General features: G+C 38.1%; 1 protein-coding gene across 1 annotated transcript in view; it reads left to right on the top strand.

Annotated features, from left to right (window-relative positions):
* Positions 1 to 245: 245 nt before the first annotated feature.
* lrrtm4l1 (leucine rich repeat transmembrane neuronal 4 like 1) overlaps positions 246 to 21,866 on the top strand; it is an 88,891-nt gene continuing 67,270 nt past the window's right edge. The window contains exons 1-3 of the mRNA XM_089126269.1: positions 246 to 490; positions 683 to 817; positions 1,332 to 1,428. The gene's annotated coding sequence lies outside the window, so the exon portion shown is untranslated. The remainder of the gene's footprint in view (positions 491 to 682; positions 818 to 1,331; positions 1,429 to 21,866) is intronic.

Raw genomic sequence — 21,866 nt, 5'->3', positions numbered from 1 at the left:
CTTCAAACCAAACATACCACACAAAGTAATGGACTTGAGTGCAAACGTCCATAAAATAGCACACATCTCCTAACAGGAGTAGGAAAACAAGGGTGTGTGGCATACGAAAAGTTCAACAAAAATAATCGGTCCTGTCACTCCACTTCTCAGGTCATCATCTCCCAGACACATGGAGACCTCCTGCAGTAGGCCACATAATGCCCAAGAGCATCCTGGTTTAAGCCTCCTCTAAAACCAATGGCTGCCCTTAAATTAAATCTCTCTCTTTGTAGCATCAGATTGGAAGGGAATTCACACAATGGAAACTCTGTGGAGTTGCTTCCCAGGTCAGTGTCAATCCACATAAGTTCTCCCAGACTGTAACTGTGAGAAACTTTCAGAGAACTTTCTTATCTGTCTTGATTGGAGAGGGACACTGTGACGGACTTTGGATTGGCCTGAGGCAGAGGGACTCCGGAAGGTTAAGGCCTTCTTACACCAAAGTCTAAAGGTGAGCCATGCCAGCAGTACAGCAACAGAAGTACAAACAAATGGAATTTTCCCTGGTGACTTGTTGGCTGAGGCCACAATATTGTGAGGAGCACTGTTTTGTTAACGAAACACAAGAATGTTTTGTCATTGACTTTTCAATGAGATGTGGCATTGTGCATCGATTTGGATTTGCTCTGCCCTCTGTATGTAGGCCTGTGAATTCAGACCCGTTGTGGAGATGGATTTCACCTGCTGGAGGAGGTTGTTTCCATTTTTCAACCGGTCCACTTTGAGTCTTCCCCCTCATAGATGGATCTGCATGGAGCCATTCAGGACAAGGAGCGAGGTATGAACTCTTCTTCCTCTTTTTGGGTGGAATTGCTAAGCCTCCAGTTTTCTACAGCTTCTTTATCTGTTGGATGGATGTTTATGACAGTGTCAGACTTCCCAGAGAAGGAAGCATCCATTTTTGGCCTTCTATCTACACTGGATTTTGTGGTGGATAATGGATTGACTCCTGTGTCGGTCACTGTCATAACAGTTGCATCCTCTTCACACTCTTTTATTTTGCCGAAAAAATATGCATGTTGCCTTCAATGAAGGATAGATGTCGAGCAATGAATCAATCCACTCGAATAGGCAAATTTTCATGTTTTTGTTTTTGAACTCGGCTTCGACAATGGTTGAACTTGCGGTGAGGTTGAAGCTCCTTAAGTGAGGGATCATTACCCCTGTCCAGAGTTTGCTAGCCAGATTATATTGGGAATAATCTCAGGTTGAAAGTGCATATTATCATGATCACCATTAGATATGGCAAGTGACGTGCTCTCCTCACATATGTCTGTTACCCACTTCCGCAGATCTGTCTGTGTCTGGTCACATGGATCCACTTCTTCCAGGTCCTCACCTTCTACTTCTGGAATGATGACAACACTATTCTGTAATTCGGGCTTTCAGGTATTTCTTGCACCTTTTTGAAATGAGGGGGGCTCCAGAGCTGTCATTGCGGTCTGCTTGGCTGAGAGTCACAATAGTTATACTGCTTAATAGCTCTCTTGCATCATCCATGGATTGTGGCATGAGAAGCTGAGCCATTGACCTCACAAAGAAATCTTTAATGTGTTAATCAGCTTTTGTTGCCTCTGATTACAATGTATTTGTCTGTGGCTGATGGATGTAGCTTGGCTAATGTGCAGGGACATTTCACTTCTTGCCAGAATTGATTTATCACATGCGTCCAGATGCCAGGCTTCAAAAATGTGTTTTTTTTTTTTTTTTTTTTTTGAACTTGAGAACTTGGGCTGGTGACGTCATCGCCTTTAATTTAATGTCTGATATTTTAAAACCCGAGGCAGCACAAACAAAAAAATTTACCGGCACAAACGAACGAGACCGTTTTGGGTGAATTTGGATCATTGTGTGACCTCAGAATGACCTAAAAGTATTATTTTAGGCATAATATCTAAAAAAACTGAAGCAGCCAAACAAAACTTTTTACAGCACAAACGGAGCACAAACGATTGAGAATATTTTGACGACGTTTTGCGTTGGGTGGGGGGCCAACTTCACATGTGAACATGACCTGTAAGGGGCATGTTGTTGGAAAGTCAAAAAGGACCCAGCCATTAGACAGCTTATTAAAGACAGTTTATGGATTTTCAGGACAAATTTAAAAGCAAAACAGCGCTAACATGGAAATACCCATGTCCCGTTAAACAGACTACTTAAAGGTTCCCTGACATGAAATTTTCAATTTCTGAGGTTTTTTAAAGGAGCATTTCACCAGTGTTGGGGAAGCTACTCTGAAACTGTAGTTTGACAAGCTACAAGCTACTCGTAAGTTAAAGTAGTTAAACTACAGTAAAGCTACTCTTTTAGAAAAGTAGTTAGCTACACTACAAGTTACTATCAAAAAGTAGCTAGCTACATTGAAACTACTTTTGCTTTTCTGAACAACGTATATTATTAATAACTGAATAAGTGTCTAAGGAAGGACAGAAGGGGACAACAATACTTTTTTAAATCATAATTTTATTGCATTGTTTTAAACACTAAATGTTTTACTTAAAACATTTAGTGTTTAAAACAATGCAATAAAATTATGATCTCAAAAAGTATTGTTTTATTACACACAACACCCAAATATCTCAGAATGTTTGTCAAAAGTGCAAAATTGCAACAAATAGCCAACAACATTGCAAGAACAAAATATACATCCAACGTAAATTGCATGTAGAATATTTTCTCATAAAACTTGGACAAATAATGCCATGAGTAATTAACTTTAGTTGTTTCTCCATCCTCCAAATCTGCCGTCATGTCACGTCTTGCTCCATCATCATGTGTGTGTCAACACACTTCTGTACGTCAGTGAACCGTTAGCCGCAAGATGCGTGATTAAACAGGTGGCTGTAATGGCAAAAGAAATATGAGTTTGCAATCTAACAAGAAGAAGACTATAGCATCTCGCTGATTCGCGCAGGCTCGACAAACACAATGTAGCTTTTGCTCGAGCTACACCGCTACTTGCTGCAAAAAGTAGTTAGCTACTGGAAAAGCTACACTGTTTAAAAAGCCACTGAGCTACAGCCAAGCTACTGAAAAATGTAGTTAAGTTAGTAGCTTCGCTACTTGTAGTTAACTACTCCCCAACACCCATTTCAATATTAATCTTTAATGAAAGTGAGTCCCCCTTATAGTCTGAGCTAATGACATGTTATTGTGATTAAATGACAAGTTTTCAGATATATTGAAATAATGGTAAACTGTAATGAAATTGCAAGGTAAACTACATCAAATGAGACATGAAATGAATACAAAAGACTATACCACAAGGATAACAAAAAGTAGGTGCTTTAGGATGTGACTTTTATTGTATTTACTAGATCCACTGTCTAACATCACTCATCCCACTACTATCATATTGTTTATGATGCACATTTCCAGACACGTTCAGTAATGTTACTACCTACGATACTGTTACACTGAAATTTTTCAGTCTAGTTCACTAACCGTTTTTGTTATCATATTATACATTCACCTATGTTGAGATTGCTGATTTTGAAAGATACACAAGTAGTTAAAGTAGTGAAATGCCTTATGCTAGATAACATCATGTAACGTTATCATTATACGAGCATGCAGCATTCAACGTCAAGCTGATAAAAGTAGCCTATTATTGTAACGTTGCAGTGGGAGTTTACATGAGTTTCCAACATGTTGTGTGATGCTTTCTCCGGTGTGTTGAAAGTCTCAGTGTGGCTGTGTACCATGAGCTCTTGTAAAAATTGGTTGCAATCTGAAACATCACCGATAGAGGCTGCTAAAAAAAATACATATATAGCACATTTACGTTTTAATTTGGATGACATAATGGTTAAATATCTTTTTTTTTTTCCAACTAGATGATTAAAGATATAGGCTAGTTCTTGTGCCAATGCACTTGAAAGCCACAAGGCAAAACATCATCTTCTCTGTGAAGCTGCTTGTGTTTGTGTTGATGTTTACAGCTTTAGCTCTCTGCAGCGATAATCTCCGTCCATATTATGAAACATTTGGATAGTAGTGCTTTTACAGAAAGAACTCTATTCCCCCTCTTGTTACCACGGTAACACCAGCTGTTAATTGCCAGCATCTAATTTTAATAGTGAGATGTTGCTAAACCTTTTTTGATTAATAAATATCTTTCCACTACATGTGGGAGAATATACAATATACATTTACAGTATGATTAAATGGATTCTTTTTTCAAAAGTTCTCACAAATACTCTCACAAACACTGAATCCCCCCCCCCCCTTTTAAAACGACATTGGCTGACCTCTAATTTGTTTTTCTTTTTTCAACAAACTCATTTGCCGTTATTATAATTTGTGTGAAGTAACATAAACCTATAGTCTCATGCAGAGAACGATGCATTAAATAACAGGAAGGCCCACGCAGAGTAAAACGTTCCCTGTGTCTTGGCTCCAGTTACACAGATTTTGATTCCATAGAGCGATGCTACTTTAATTGTCTCTTCTCTGAATAGCTGTCATATTTAGAAAGTTACATAATCAGAGTCATTTGCATATGGGGCAATGGAGTTTGTGGTTGAAGAAGAACTACAGCAGATGTGAGATTACGGCGCTGTTGTCCGCGTAGCTGTTAATTTAACTCTGTGTGTGTAAGTGTTAAATGATGGGATACACTCCAACCTGCGAATGCATACCTGTAATTTGGAGTGCAATTCTAGATGGCAGCATCTTGGGAAAAATAATTGCTTGAGGCAAAGTGCAGTACATTCTTTAAAGATAGCTGGAAGGAAGCTCTGTATCGTAAGCCTATTCATTATGTGAAACTCCTCTGCTAAGGGCTAATTTTATCACTGGTAATTTTTAGTGCTTACACTTACAGTATATTCTTTTGAGATAAATTGACTACTTCATCATATCATAAATAAAATCACTAGTTATGCTAATGGACAAGAAATCACAGCACTGCACTTTTACTGCTCCCAATGAGTGCTTTCTTATAATGATAATGCTAAAAAGTTATTTGATGATACAAACAAGGTCTGGTCTGCAAATCGTTTTAAATAAAAGGTGAGAATTACACAGTTTACACAACATCAATGTAAGTTTTTCCTATGAGAAAGCGATGTCAAAGCGATCCCTATTCACATGGATTCGCCAGAACAACTAAAAACACTGTATTATTCATGCCAGGCCAGTAGTTGGTGATGTCACTTTAACATACACAAGTGCCTTAAGACTGAACACATGAAAGACACACGCCTCGTCTCCGTTTTCACAAATATAATTTATTTTTTTTAAAACTTGCACTTGTTTTCAAAAGTTTGCATTTTTAGGCTCCCAAACTCCCATTGTCGTGTAAATAAATGAAAAAAAAAATCTCTTTTTAGGTGAAAATGGTGTTGAGTAAACAGCCCCTGAATAGTCACTTGATATGGTACAATAGCCCTTTTCATTTTATTTTCTTCACAAATAGTATCAAGGTAAGTACGTCTCATTAAACATTAGAATTGAACCTTTTATGACAGGCAAAGTTAGTTCTGATGTTCAATGTTAAAAGTATGAATTAATAATAATTTGATGTAGTTAGAAAGGAAAGTACATTTTACTTAAAAAAAGTACACTTCTGTTCAATAGTTTGGGGGCACGGCAGTAAGTATTACTTATTCAGGAAGGACATTACATTTACGTATAAAAGTTGACATTAGCAAATTTTAGATTGTTATAAAAGATTTATTTTTCAAAAATATTCTGTTCTTTTGAAATTTCTATTCATCAAAAAATCATGAAAAACTAGTCCATAGGCTTCTTGAGGGATTGAAACTTGCCGGCCTCGAAAGTTATTAAAGACATTGTTAAAATAGTCAGAGTGACTACAGTGGCTCAATCTTAACTTTATCAAGCTACGAGAACACTTTTTGTGCGCAAAAACAAAAATAAATAACGACTTTTTTTCAACTATTCATTTCCTTCTCTTTGGGCCTCTAGTCAGATAAACGGTTCACTATTGGCCGACGCTGGTCATGTGTGTGATGCGTGTGACGTACAACAACAGATCATACGCTGTTAAACTCAAGGCCCAGAGAGAAGGTAATGAATAGTTCAAATAAAGTCGTTATTTTTGTTTGTTTGTTTTTTGTTTGTCGCTTGATAAAGTTAAGATTGAGCTACTGTAGTCACTTGGACTATTTTAACGATGTCTTTAATAACTTTTTGAGGTTGGCAAGTTTCAATCGCTCAAGAAGCCGACTATGGAGGAGTGATCCAGCTCTCAGATTTCATCAAAAATATCTTAATTTGTGTCCTGAAGATGAACGAAGGTCTTATTGGGGTTGGAACAACATGAGGGTGAGTAAATACTGACAGAATTTTTATTTTTGGGTGAACTATCCCTTTAAAAAAGAAAAAAAGATCCTTTGTAGAGTTATTTACAAACAATAACAACATCAATGATTCTAATTGTTTTACTTTGTCTTGGGAGCCATACGGCAGCTTTTAAAGTATACTCATTTAGTTTCAAGGCACGGGATGCTTGTCATTTTACATTTGTAAAACCAAAACAAAGCTTAAAACATTCAAAAGCAATAGCCTGTACTTGCACACTGAGAGTACATAGTTTTAGTCCAAGCATTTAACTCTAGTCAAAGCTCTGGAAAGATGTAAAGTGCTCACGGGTCCCAGTGCATGACAGTAAAAACCTGCATCAAATAAAGTGCAAAATGGAAAGTTGGGGAGCCAGTTTGGCTTGTTCAAGACATCACATACCCTTCGCTTGCAGTACAACTAATCAATAAAACATAAGCATGATAGACGCAGCTAACAAAGGCAAAGGTGGCAGATGTCAGTGCCAAGATGCCTGAAGCTCTACCCCGCTAGTTAACATATCCCCTAAACAAAGGTGGCAAGAGCTGGCGAAGCATAATGAGAATTTGTAATGCCTGGTGAGAAAGATGCATTTCAACTACTTTTCCATGATTCATGTTGTGTCTTGGCTGACAAAATAAATCTGCAAAGCTAACTTGACATGCAAATGCAAAACTTGCTTCTTTTTAAAGAGAAAGGAACAGTTCACCCAAAAATGAGAATTATCCCATAATTAGCCTACTCACCGTCAAGCCATCTATGTGTCTTTCTTCTTTCAGCTGAACACAATCTGAGTTACAGTACATTAAATAATATCCTGGCTCTTCCCATTTTTGCAATAGCATTGCATAGCGCCTGAGTTTTTAAAAGATCCAAAAAGCATCTATCATAAAAGTAACCCTGAAGCGAAGCAATGGGTTTTTGTAAGAAAAATAAGCATATTTAATAAAATATAATCACTGGCTTTCGACAATAGCCGAACGCACGTTCACAAGAGAGGCGAGTTCTGGAGGAAGAGTGAGGGCGATAATTTTTATTTTACCCTAACTAACACTTTAAATGGATAGTTCTTTCAAAAGTGAATATTCTGTCACGACACAAAAAGAATGTCGTGCTTGGTAATTACAGCATGAGAAATATGAGACATATGAATAATGCAGTTATAGAGCCTGCTCTGCTACTGGTGCAATGAAAGCATAAGTTCTATCAGGGAGACTTCATTGCCACGTCATTAATTCATAATTTCGTGCAGCCAATCACAGCTTGACATCAAATATACCACCAGGATGGTCCACTCGTTCTGGGATAGGCTCTGCACCCGTCTCTATCACAAGGCAGGACCTACCAGTTAACTTCCAAACATGGACGGCCTACGCCAAAGAACTTTGAGATGGAGCTCGTGAGGGTATAGTTCTATTTTTTGTAGAATTATTTCATAAAATACTGTAAAATCAATTTCATACAAGAATCCTCTAGTCTTTTTGGTAGGACTGTCATTTATGTGAAGGTATAAATACGTCTTAAAAGAAAGAACTTGTCCTTTTTGATCTGGAGCTTCATAGACATATGCCTCCTCATAAAACCATTTATTAAATTAGAAAAGCGTTAGTCAACATGTGAGGTGCAGGGAGAATCATCAGTTACTGAACTGTCTTTTAAATGTCACACCGGAGTTTCTGATAGCCACATGAGTTAGCTTCATTGGACTGGAATACATATTTTATTCAGGTCTGTATTCACATATACATACGCAAATACATTTGTTACAGCCTAATGAAGCAGTTTGAAATGAAAGATTTATGTCTATCTAAGCGTGCATATGGATTTGGAGGGAATCAGTCAAATAGATTTCTTTTGGTAACAGCCCACATGTTCACATGATCAATTGCATGCTTGATATGGTCTCGTCTAATTAGCCATTTTCCTCTCTTTAATTAGAGTTATCAATCTGAACTGAAATGAAAATAGACTGAGAGAAACAACTATAGAGCTCACCCTCAGTACGATGAATTATGAAAAGCTTTTCTACAGGCACTAAATCATAATCAAAAGGCATTGTAAATTATGGGGGGAAAGGATCATTTTTCTACGAAAAAAGGAGAAAAAATTGTTGTCGGAAGTCGTGTGTGTGTGTGTGTGTGAGAGAGAGAGAGTGAGAGAGAACAGGCTTTGCCTAAAACTGATTTTTGAAGGATCATGTGACAAAGTAATGATGCTGAAAATTCAGCTTTGATCACAAAAGAATAAATTACAGTAATAAATAAAATGGGAAACACTTTATGTTAAGGTAAAGTAGTTAGTGACATGTACTTAGTAATACCAGTAAATTATGTATAATTACAAGTAACTAGCCCTAACTAAACTCTAACCCTAACTTTAACTCTATACTATACTGTATGTGTAGTTGATTATATTACTCATAACCATAAAATATAGGTAAACAGAAAACAGTTATTTTAAATATTAAAGTTTTACTGCATTTTATTCAAGTAATGCAACCTTGGTGAGCATAAGAGAGTTGTTTTAAAAAATATAAACAAATCTTACCGACAGCAAGCTTTTGAATGCTATATGCCTCCTTTGAGATATACCATAATCTTCTGCACAAAGACCACTGTTTGTGTTGAAATAAACAAGAAAGGGAGAAGCCAGCTGTTTGCTTCAAATGATCCATAAAACAAGAGAATGCACTCACTTCTCATCATTTTTCGAACACATGAGAAAGCCTGTCAGCTTGTCCAACTGAAGGTCCATGCGGCACTAAGAGCGTGATGCTGCCTGTCTCCAAGTTCATTTTGACATTTTAGACTTAAACAAATCTATGCTGTTTGATTGCTGTATTTTTGAATAATGATCTGTTTCGATTTGAAGTTTAGAGCACATTGTTCCATCGGAAGTGCAGAAGGATCTGTTTATCTATCTGTCTTGCTTTTTCAGCCACCCACAACACCAAACCATCCAAAACACCAACAAGCAAGCACCTAGCAACCCTCAGAGCGCTGTAGCAACAACTTACCTTAGAAAAATCTCCTAACTTAAAGGCTAAAACATGTTGTAATTTCGGACCTTTATCCCAGATAGCACAAGGATGTGCTATTTACACCTGGAAGACGTATTTTTAAGTGTGTTTGCTCATCTGCAGATGTCAAATAGACGTTTAGAAGATGTCTCTAAGATGATTTAGAATGCATGTAAACGTCCTATAGATGTCTTGCAGATGAGCAAACACTCTTAAAAATACGTCTTCCAGATGTAAATACTAAATAGCACATCAAATAACCTTGTAGCCTACTATCTGGGATATTGCTTTAACTCATCAACTCAAAAGCTTTAAAAAAAAAACAGAATGGAAAACAATGTGATAAATTAAGAGAAACTGCTGAAAAGTTTCACAAAATACCTGTGAAAAAAGTAATATTGTGTTCTACGTTTTGTTTTAGAGAACCAAAGAGCGAAAGAAGCATGATACGGACTGAACCTGAAAGAAATAAAGAGGATTTTAAAAGTGTATTGCGCATTGAACATAATTATAGGTCCCTTTCAGGGAACTCAAACTGCGTCCGTACGACGCATTGGGGAATGCCCCCAAGTGCCTCTGAACCATGAATGAAATTAGGCCAATCGTGATTGATTGGTGTTGCGTCATGACGTAACGTGTGACAGCATTCATGGAAGCTTACAAAGCGACGCTGGCACACACACGCGTCAGCTTTCTGTTTTTCAGCAAGCGCTCTCTGTTGACGTGTCTGTCTTATTTGGTGTTGTCTGTCTCAAATATTTCACACAAACACAAGCGGTGTGTGCATCCCTGCCCTCGCTACATCACGGATGGAACGCACACCAATTGTGTGTAACTTATATTGTTTGGGAGCGCAGCACAAGACAGGCTGCTCTCGAGGGGACTGCTTGTCCGGATTGTGAAGCTTTAACAATCCGGGTGTTGCGCCCTCGTCTGGTTATTTGTAATGAGGATGGCCAGGCTCATGAACCCTGTGGTGTGGGTCCTGCGTCCATTAATTGAGGCGGCGCGGCGGTCTTCATCAAGGGGCTCACAAATGAAGGAAACGGCCTGCGCTTTCGGCCGTTGCATGGCGGCTATGGTGGTCTCAGAGAGACATTCATAACAGTGGCCATTTTCTGACAAGCCTTGACGGAGCAGCCCCATAAAAAATGATTATTTCCAACAGAGGGTTGGAATGAAGGTTGAAAATAATTGGTTTTCGCATATTGTATATTGTTGTTTGTTTGTTTTTATTTTTAGCAAAAAACGTTATTAATAAGTGAACCTCAAGGAACATTAATATATTTATATATATTATAATGCTAAAATATGGAATGGAGGGGTTCAAAAATACTAGAAAAGAGGATGCCAAAGGGAAGTGTTGGCTAATTACAGCAAACCCTTGACACTCCTCAACAGTAATCTTCAAAGTTGCCAAAACACTAATTAACATCGTCCTTCAGATGGGTGTTATCTCACCTAATGATGTCATGCTGTTACGAAATGAGAAGATGTGGTGATATAGTTTCACACTTTTTGAAAATTCTGCAAGTTTCATCATCTATCCTGTGTCCTGTGGGGCGTATGTGACAAAAAGAACACATTGGGGAGTGGGTTATTGGTTGTATATAATTGGTAGAAAATGTCAAGGACCGAACTGTTCATTCTCACTGCCAATTATTAGATCGCAACTAGAGTAAAACTAGTTTTTGTGAGGCAAAGCAAAACCTATTTATTAAGTTCTTGGCTTAATCTGGTAATTATTTGAAGTGAGACTTCCCACACAAGTTAAAATGATTTTTCACTAAAATTGGTTACTATCTTACATTTGGGTTTGTATTATAAAATATTTGCAGAATACTTCCTGGCATTTTTCTCACTTACTGTCAAATTAGCCCTAGACTTTTGCTCAAGTTGTTTAAATTTTGTACATGTCATGCACCAGCAGTTATCATTTTCTAATACCTGTCATCCTCCACAAGTTAAATAGGCTGCACCATCCATCCAGCTCACCAACATGCAATATAAATTAATCCGATCATATTTAAACACAGATAACAAATAATTATGTCTCTGACAACAAAAAAAGAAAAATACTTAAAAAAATGCAGGAGTTCAAAGGCACGAGCCAAGTTCATAATGTAGTCGTCTTTCTATTTACAGTATGTTGGTTTTGTAAATTTTTTGGGGGAAAAACAACATTTATATTACTTTAAATAAAACTTTTGAATTCAATTACTCTAAAAATGTCAAATGCATATTGTAATTAAAGATAAACGTATAGGCCTAGAAAAATTAACCTAGAAATAATAATGAGTATACACATATTAATCACTATTTTCAAAAAACTTTCAAACATATTTTTCAGGTTAAATATAATTTAATACGGCTGACTTTTCCTACTGAATAGTAATATTTTACAAACAACACCGTAAATAATGGCAAACTACTAATGACATTTTTTTTCAGGAATTTCAGCCCTCTCATAGAAAGTTACTACTTAACATTTTTTCCCTTAAACCTCAGAAAAAGGGTCTAAATGATTTTTAATTAAGTTGAAAACATATTCATTAGATGTGATTCAAGTTATTGTCTGCATGAATTACATTTTTAATGTGTCTTTCAAAACGTGACACATGAAAAACAAAGAACCATTGGAGTAATGAAACTACATCCACTTCATGATTAAATTTCCCCTCCACTGTCCCTTTCACTAGCAGAACAAAAGCGTTCTACGTTGTGAGGAAAGGAATGCTGTATACTAAGCTGAAGTGGATATTGGAAAATATGTGTGAGTTGTTCCTTTGAATGTATGATCTTTAATTGCCATTGTGTTGGAAACATCCTCTTTTGGCTTGTCCCACTAGTCTGAGCACTCAACTAGACCTCTTGTGCAGCAGCCCAGGAATCACACAAAAGATGTTTAATACAGTGGCGGCTGCTTCTCTTTCAAAGAAGGGAAGCTCATGTTTTTTTAAACTCGACTGTCAGGTGTGGGGATGGTGAAAAGAGCGAGGACACCGGTGCAGAGTTGATGGACTTCATTTTAATAATAATAATATAAAATACAAACAAAAACTACAAACCAGTACAGGACTGCAAACACAAGGAGAATAAATAGGGAGTAAACAAGGCAGGTAACAAGGGAGGACCAAACATGACAAAAAAAAAAACAAAAAAAAACACAATTACATGGCCAGTAAAACAAATGACAAGCAATGTGCTCACACAAAATAAGACATTAAGAACAATGTGAACACTCATATGTGACATGTTCACACAGAACATGACCACATGAAAACACATAGTGTAAAACCCAAGCAGTGTACTACACAGCACAATACAAAACATGACATGAAAGTACAGCCGATGTAAACACGAACCGCGTGTCACACAACACACACGAACAGAGTGAACACGAAACCGCACGTGAACACAAGACTGAACGTTATGCACGAGAATGAGTGAAAGCTCATCCTGTGGGCTGACGACAGAAAACAAACACATGGAGCATGAATGTTTAAATCCCAACCAAGTGAGTCAAATCTTCATCTCCCCCATGTTAAAATGCCCAACTTTACAGCAGAAAAAAACATGTTTACAGCCTCTAGCAAAAAAAGTGGTTTTGGCCTTCATGACAACTGTGAGGGGGATGATTTTTTTTTACACATTTAAATTATATTAAGCCTGCTTAATTAAGGGCATGGGTATGGCCACTTGATTGATAGGTGGATTGCGGCTGCTGTCTCTGCTAGCTGTTTATTGTCTGTTATAGAGTCACTCTCAGTTTGCCGTGTTTGTATGAAATAATCCCGAAAAAGCACAATTTAATACATGCATTATACCTTCGCCCACGCCATTGTCGAGTATGGAGAGAATGGGAGAGAAGAACCAGCGCTGGATTTCCAGTTGTTTTCCTCGCATGCACTATAACATTAATGGATGTCTGACAATTTCGTTGCTAATGTCTAGAGACATTCGTTATGCGGTACTGTTCGCTCTCATGAAACAGATCTGCATATTTAACTTTTTAGTGTTAAATAAAAAGAACCATCAGATGAAATCCTGCTGATGTCAGTGCTTTCTCTCCGTCCATGCAATAGATGCACATCCTTGAATGAGCGGCATGCATTTTTTGTGCAAATACTTGAACTTCTGAGGTAATATCTTTGGTTTAACCCATCTGAGAAATTGAGAGGTGGCCAAAATCATTTTAAAATCAGACTGATCTCATGAAGTAGCGTGTGTATGACACGGCAATTCGTGTTTCCATTTTTGGCGTTCTATCAACACGCATAATAGCTTTTCAGCGTGTTTATGAATGCCGCTGACTACATTATTACTGTATATATAAATGTATGACTTACCTCAACCCAGTTCCTAAACCTACCTGTCACTGGGGTTAATGGCATTGAGTGTTCCCCTAACATCCTAGGAAAAAAAAAAGATCGCTCCCCAGATGTAGATCTACATTTTGCTTCGTTTCGCTTGGACTTTTGACGGCGTGTACTGACACGCGGATAGCTCAAACTGCGTAGAGATAACACGGCACTTGACTCGAAAGTGGCGTGTATGTTTACGCAAAAGTCATGATGTCATGTTGTTAAAATGGACTGCATTGAGATTGCAGCGGCAGACAGACTTGAGAGTGCCGAGGCCGGCGGGCTTGAGAACGTGGCGGCATGAAGGCTTGAGACTCTGTCGTGGCGACCATGACAGTTTGGATCCTCAGTGGGCCAAGCTCTGCGGCCAACATGCATGGGATGTATAGCCCCCAGTTGGTTGCAAAGGAAACATTTATCATTATCATTCAGTTTAACTTCATGTACGAACATACCTAAAACTAAAGTAAACCATTTCCAGAATAGTTGTGACATTTTGTAAAGTCCAAAACAATAAATAATCTGTGATTTATCTTTGTTTAACTGACAAATGTACAAATAAAATATTTCCAATATGACACTGGAAATAACTTACTAACTTTTATTTTTGTAAATATAAACAATTTTTGATTTTGATGGCTGCAACACACTCCACAAAAGTTGAGACAGAGGCATGTTTACCACTGCCACATCCCCTTTCCTTTTAATTCAACTTTTTAATCAGTTGGGAATTGAGGATAATAATTGTAGCAGTTTTGGAAGTGGAACATTTGTCTGATACAAAACAGTCTGTGGCCATTGTTTCCTGATTCTCCTTTTCATGATGGGTCATACATTTTCAATAAGAGAGATCTGGACTGCAGACAGGCACATCGCTTCTATGGTGCACAGTGTCTAGAAACCACTTAGTTTTAGCATGTACAGAATGAGGCCTGGCATTGTCTTGCTTCCCAGGATGTCATCTTGATATCATTAAATGTCTCTGCACAATCCAAATATATGCCTCCATGTCAGTGATACCTTCACACAAATGCAAGTCACCCATGCCGTTAGCACTGATGCACCCCCGTACCATGACAGATATTTGCTTTTGTACCTGTCACTGATGAAAATCAGGATGGTCCTTTTATCTTTGAGACTGAGAAACCAATGTCTGTTTTTCCCCAAAACAAGGTGAACTATGGACTCATCTGACCACAGCACACATTTCTACTGTCTTCTAGACCATCTGAGATGAGCTCGGGCTAGAGAACTCGCCGGCATCTCCACATAGAACTAATGTATAGCTTTCTCCTTGTGTAACAGAGATTCATGTGGCATTTCTGGATGCACCGTCAGACTGTTAAGTGAACATAGTTTTCTAAAGTACTCCTGAGCACATGTGGCTGTATTTAATGGAGTAGCATGATGGTTTCTCATGCAATACTGTCTGAGGGCTCAAAGGTCTCACACATTCACTGGAGGTCTCCTGCCTTGCCCTACACAGACTGAGACTTCTTTGGATTCCCTCAATATTTTTGGATTCCCTCAATATTGGAAGCTGCCGACTGCAGTGCATAATTAAAGCTCTGCTGGCCTTGAAACTGCTGTGTATCGCAGGTGTCTTTCATTAATATTCGCTCCAGCGGCCTTGTTCAAATTGAATAAATGAACTCATCCATGAACAGGATTTCTGTCCGTTGGGTTCCTTTCCACTGGCTGTGGAAGGGAAGACGTCAATTCCCATGAATTCATCTTCATTAACGTCGTCATCAAGCTACGCCTTTGTTTTGAATAAGTGACCTCTAGTGGTGAAAATGACATATTGTGCTTTTAAACAGTTGCAAAAAAGAACTTCTCAGTAAAAACAAAGATTGTTTGCACCAATTTTAGATCTAAGGCACTTGAATCGGTCTCTGAGGAGATTCAGGTTCAAGATGCTCACTATTCCCATCATAGTGAGTCAGATCAAATCTTAGGATTGGTTTGTCATGATAGATCTAAGGGATGCATACTTCCACATATCCATCCTTCACAAGAAGTTCCTGAGATTAGCTTTCGGGGGCGAAGCATTCCAATATTGGGTTCATGCTTTTACCAAATGCATGGATGCAGCTCTAGCTCCACTGAGGCTTCAGGGTATCAGGGTGCAATTGATCCTACATGGATCTACTCCATCCTGGCCACGGTGACCAGAATAAAGCTAGGCCAAAAAAAAAATCAGAGAGTGTTCGGGCTCATGGCAGTAGCATCCAGCGTCATTCCATTTGGCCTGCTGCACATCAGGGTTCGTCCAGATGCCTTTCATCCCAATCTATATGGAAAAAAGTTTTTTTTTGTCCTTAGGCCCTGTGCTGGAAGTGTCATGTCACCGGAAAGCTGTATCGACAGACACCTCCCTCACGGGCTAGGGTGCGGTCATGGATGGCAGGGCTCTGAGGAGCTTCCTCCCAGACCTCAGGGGTCACCACACAGCCAATGTGTCGGTGGTCTCCTAATTGCTTTATCAGGGGTGTTTGAGATTGCGCACTCTATCCAGATTGGCACATCAGATCCTCCTGTGGTCTCAGGGGAAACTGATAAAGAAAATCAAAGGGCAGACATCCTGTCGATGCAGGGGCTGAGGCCCGGGGATTGGAAAATTTACACAGAGGTGGTGAAGAAGAAATTGTTCGCATCTTGAGCTGTCCACTGGGGTTTTCTCTCACCCATTCAGCCCCTTCGGGTTTGGATATCATGGTACAAACGTGGCAGAGGCTATGTCTGTACGCCTTTCCCCCGACCGCTCTGCTCCAGGGAGTTCTGGAGAGGGTCCGTCGAGATGGGGTCGGCCTACTTCTAGTTGTCCCCGTACTGGCCGGTCATGGGTATGGTTTTCAAAAGCACTCCTGGCAGGACAGCCATGGCAGATCCCTCCGAGGGGCTCACTATTCACACTCGACCAGACCTGTGGAAACTTTGGACCTGCCCCCTGACAGCCCATTCTCACTCCCAAGGCATCACCTAACTGACGCCTTGGGAAGCATTTGACCATGCTTCAATATCTGACGCTTTAGGCGCCCTTTAGCGTCAGTCAGATGACGCCCTAGGATCGCGTGTACCCTACCCCCACCCCAAACCTAAACCTAACCGCGTCCTCTAACTGACGCTTTTCCTTTGCCTAAAACGTCAAATATTGAAGCATGGTCAAAGGTGACGCCTTGGGGTGAGAATGTGTTGCTCAGTACCTGGAGGTTGGCCTGTCGGCTGGAGTGGTTAAGGCCATACTCCAGAGCTCCTTCCACAAAGAGACTATATGGTCTAAAGTGGAATGTGTTTCCACTTGGTTTAGAGAGCATGAGGTGGACCCAGTTAACTGTGCTTCACTGCTGGAGTTCCTCAAAGATCGCTTCTCAGCTAGTCTTACTCCATCCACACTCAAGGTATACGTGGCTGCCATTGCGTATGCGTACGCTCCTCTGGGTGATGGGCCTCACTATATGGGCCTATATATATATCAGCCCGATCTCATGAAAGTTCGTATCTATGGCACGAATGTCATTTCTCGTGGCATTTATACGCCAAAAACAGTTTTTGCGTGTATATGGCACGCGATTTTCGCGTACATATGATACGCACTTTTTTGCGTATAATACGCACGAACTCCCCACCCCCCTCCCCCCTAAACCTAACCCAGGGTTTTTTAGTGCGTACCACACGAAAAAAACACTTTTGCCGTATAAATGCCACGAGAAATGACACTCATGGTATAGATACGCATCTTCATGAGACTGTGTTGAGATATATATATATATATATATATATATATATATATATATGTATATGTATATATATATATATATGTATATATATATATATATATATATATATATGTATATATATATATATATATATATATATATAGTTTTTTTTTTTTTTAAATAGTGAAAAAATTCTGGTTCTCCATTGCTTGATTCCACACGTGCTTCAGGACGCACACATGCAGGGGCGTTCCCACAGCGTTGACGCAGCTCGAGTTCCCTTGAAAGGGAACATTTTTGCTTCAAATCAAAGTCTGTCATGTGTTGACTCATCTCAGAGATGGTTGGTTAGATTTTTGATTAGAACTCTTCATTTAAATGTTTTAATGCCTTTGAGGAAAACAAATAAGATAAATCCTTCCGGAACCACGGCTTCTTAAAAGGTGGGCGGTCACTCTGAAGAGAGAGTAACAGTATGCTGCTGGTATATTGGTGAACTGCTTTTTGTGTTTTATGTTAATCTAAGAATGAGCTTACACTATCAGAGATGCACATGTTTACTGCGAGTGCCCAGAATAAGCTAATTCTCACAAACACAGGGATGAATTCATCATGTAGAATGAATTTACTGTATAATGACGACACAGTTTTATATAGTCTCACAATAAAAAAAGCAGCCAAACAAATTCCTGGCAGATTTATTGCCACTATCATTGGATCAACCTTTTAAGCCTCTCACCTCTACGGTGAGCACATGTTTTTCCAATCCCCTGGATGGTGCGGAGAGATTGCACTGTGTTAGGGGATACATGACAGCTTCATTTCTCACTACAGTTGTTTGTAAATACCTTTGAACAAGCCTTCTTATCCCAAAACTCTTGCCACAGGCACACTTGAGCTGATCTCATGTTCTATATTTAAACCCGTATTATTTCAAACTTAGAGTAGATAGACGACTGCTGTTTAATTGGCTCTGCATTCAGAACCAGCAAAACTGGCTTGATTTATAGTCAATTGTTGAGTGCTCTGAAATAGGAAAGGCCCTAGGAAGAAATATAGCTCTGTAATAAAATATCACCTCTGCAGAGCAATACTCTGTGAGGGAGATTTGCAGGAGTTTTACAAAGAGGTCAGTACTGACATGAACTGCATACATTAGACATTGAATCCATTCATCTGAAATCTCTGGCATTATTCCATGAATTCTTCTGGAATATTTTTTTTTAGTCATTTTGCATAATCAGAATTAGATAACATGCATGTCAAATCGCTTCCTTTCATTGACATGGATTTTGTGTTGGATTCTATGCAGTAATGAATAATCATTTCATAGTCATAAAATTATTGAATAAATCACACGGGTGGATTGACTACACTGTAGTTCCAGTTTTTTATGTGGATTCATCTTTTTCAAAGTTTCGTAATCATTTGTCTTTAAATATTTAGCTTTTGTGAATGCTCATATATTACAGTAATGATACCATCACGTTGACGTCATGTCTTTGTGCTGTGCATGTGCAGTGTAATGCAAGATGTTAGCATTTAAACATTGCATTATTGTTATTATCCCATGATGACTTCTTTCTAATGGTTAATGTTATGTGGAGAATAACATTGTGTACTTTGCATTGTGTTTTTTATAGTGTAAATTATATTATTTACCGTTACTTCCCATCAGTAAAATGCTTGGTTTGATGGTACACTGATGGTTTTAACCACCTCAGTTTCAAATTGGAAAAGCTTTATGAACAAACAATGTTTATTTATGGCTAAATGTCAAACAATTAGCCTATATATGAAAATACAATAGTTGTAATATACACCATTCAAAAGTTTGGTTACAGTTTATTTTAAGGTGAGTTACACATATGACAGAAAATTATGCATAATTACAAGTAACTAACGCTAAACCAAACTAACCATAACTTTATAGTTAGTACATGTAGTTGATACATATTACTCAGCACTTCTGAATATGTAACTACATCACCTTAAAATAAAGTGTAACCAAAAGTATATGTATATTAGTAAAATGTATATTAAAATTATATTAATAATATAAATTTGACTAATTTTTCTACATTCTAAGAAATGTAATGATCAACATATAATTATTTCCTTGAGTAGTTTACACATTGTTATTAATCACATTATAATTATATATTTTGACAAAATGGTACAAGTGAATAGTCCAACATCTAGTGTATTGGACATCAAATTTCTTTTTAATTTGGGTTAAAACAGCTTCGAAACATATATGGCAAAAAAAGTCTCAAACAAATTCATCCAGTATATTCCATGCTACTGAATGTCTGTTGCATTATGCATGGCAACCTGTACATTTTAATTTATATTATTGTTGACAAATTTCATTGTATAAAAATGATACCTTCTCTTGAAACAAGTGACATGTTTTAATACTAATTTAAAACGGCTAAAAAGTTTGTTTTTTTCCAAATAAAAATATCTGAAAATTTTCAAAGTTACTTGAGAAGCAAAGCTACACAAAAATGAGACTTTGAGAGAATTTCACTGAAATATTTGTCTTACCCCTTTAGCATTGTCTTATTCCTATATATAGATAGATAGATAGATAGATAGATAGATAGATAGATAGATAGATAGATAGATAGATAGATAGATAGATAGATAGATAGATAGATAGATAGATAGATAGATAGATAGATAGATAGATAGATAGATAGATAGATAGATAGATAGATAGATAGATACTGTATATGATATGATTTTATTTTTGTCAGACGTTCATTGGCTGTACGTCTTCTTCAACTCTCTAAAATGCAAGATGAGTTTTATTTTGTTTTGAAATAATTGGATCAGTAATTGTAGTAAGATATTTTATTTATATATTTTATTTTTGTTTCATTTATTTACTTTTAAATGAACAGAATGTTTTTTTCAACTTTTGTGTGAGAAACTTCCACACTGTCCCCAGCAATGCGCTCAGAAATGTGGAGGGTGGGAGGGAGGGATTGAGTGACACACATCCTATAACCATTCTTGACACACATCCTCATAAAAAACAAAATCAGCCAACAGCTCAAAACCAAATGTAAAAATTATGTATCACACCCCCGGACAACAGGTCAAAACCAACAAAACCAACCTAATCGATGGGTAACTAGGGCAAAGGTTAGACCCGCCCACCTGTCAATCATAGGGTCATTAATCATCTTGACACAAGGTAAATATACTACTGACAGTTACAGTCATATTATTAATGCCTTACCCTGCAGAACACAGTGTTTTGACAATTGTTTTGTTTTTGTGAGTCTGTTGGACCACCTACAGTACTGGCAATTCAAACTAAATATGAAAGTGGACAGAACATCATGTCTATAGACAGAATGGTTGTCCTTCTGGAGATACTTCTGCACTCAGGGTTTTATAAAAGTGGCATTGGGAGCCCTGTTCATGAAACTGACCATGATATTCAACATCGGGCTGAACAGACTGCCCTCACTGACAAGACAGCTGTAAGCAGAGTGGCCTTGAGCCATTATTACTCATATAAGAGGAGCGCTGTGGACTGATTAGAACATGCTGTAAAGTGTAAAAGCAGAAAACACGCAATCAGGGCTGCCACCTCTCACGCATTCAGCACGGGACTCACGCAATTGAGCCAATTCTCACGCTCTCACGCCACACTTCTGATTTCTCACGCTGAAGTGTAATGCCTGAAAGATTAGTTTATCCATAGGTCTATCTTTTGAGGCACTTGCGATCGACTAGTTTTATTAGTTAAAATATCCTGTAATCTTATCTAGAGCGAGCGTGCATGCGAGACAGATGTTGAGCTCCTCCTAACCGCGCACGACGGCAGAGAGGTGAACTTTGTGTTAAGTAACCTTTTTTTTTCACCATCATACAATTATATTACATACTGATTAGTTAACACATGAAATACTTCAAAAAAAAAAATTTATTAGTATTATTCTTAGGTACTATTCATTATTTGTGATTGACTCTCATTGGTGATCTGGGGTTGTTGCTGCATGCTCATTTAATTTATTATTTTACATGCATTCACGAGATACATTCTATCAGTATATGCGTTTCCTGAGTACCATGACCGTGGCATTTCCACCCCAATGGACTATATCACATATGTCAGGAACATATGTCAGAGTGCTATTGCTTAATTCAGGGAATTACCTTGTCTTTTTTTCAATTAAGGTCTACAGTATCTGGTCCATAGTCATCACTGCAGATAGACACACACAACCTATAACCTTAAAGCACCACAGAATTACTGACCGCTTTCCAACTAACTGACAATTATTTTCTGGAAGTTATATGAAGGCAATTGGGGGCCTTACATCTAACTGATTTGCTTTTGTTTTTGCTGTAATAGTCCACACTCACACATTAGTGAAGCACTGAGGGTGGTGAACTTTA

The sequence above is a fragment of the Pimephales promelas genome, chromosome 23 (genome assembly GCF_988280905.1).
Source record: "Pimephales promelas chromosome 23, fPimPro1.hap1.1, whole genome shotgun sequence".
NCBI classification, from domain to species: Eukaryota; Metazoa; Chordata; class Actinopteri; order Cypriniformes; family Leuciscidae; genus Pimephales; species Pimephales promelas.
Note: the sequence above shows the minus strand (reverse complement) of the source record. Positions and strands in the feature narration are given on the sequence as shown.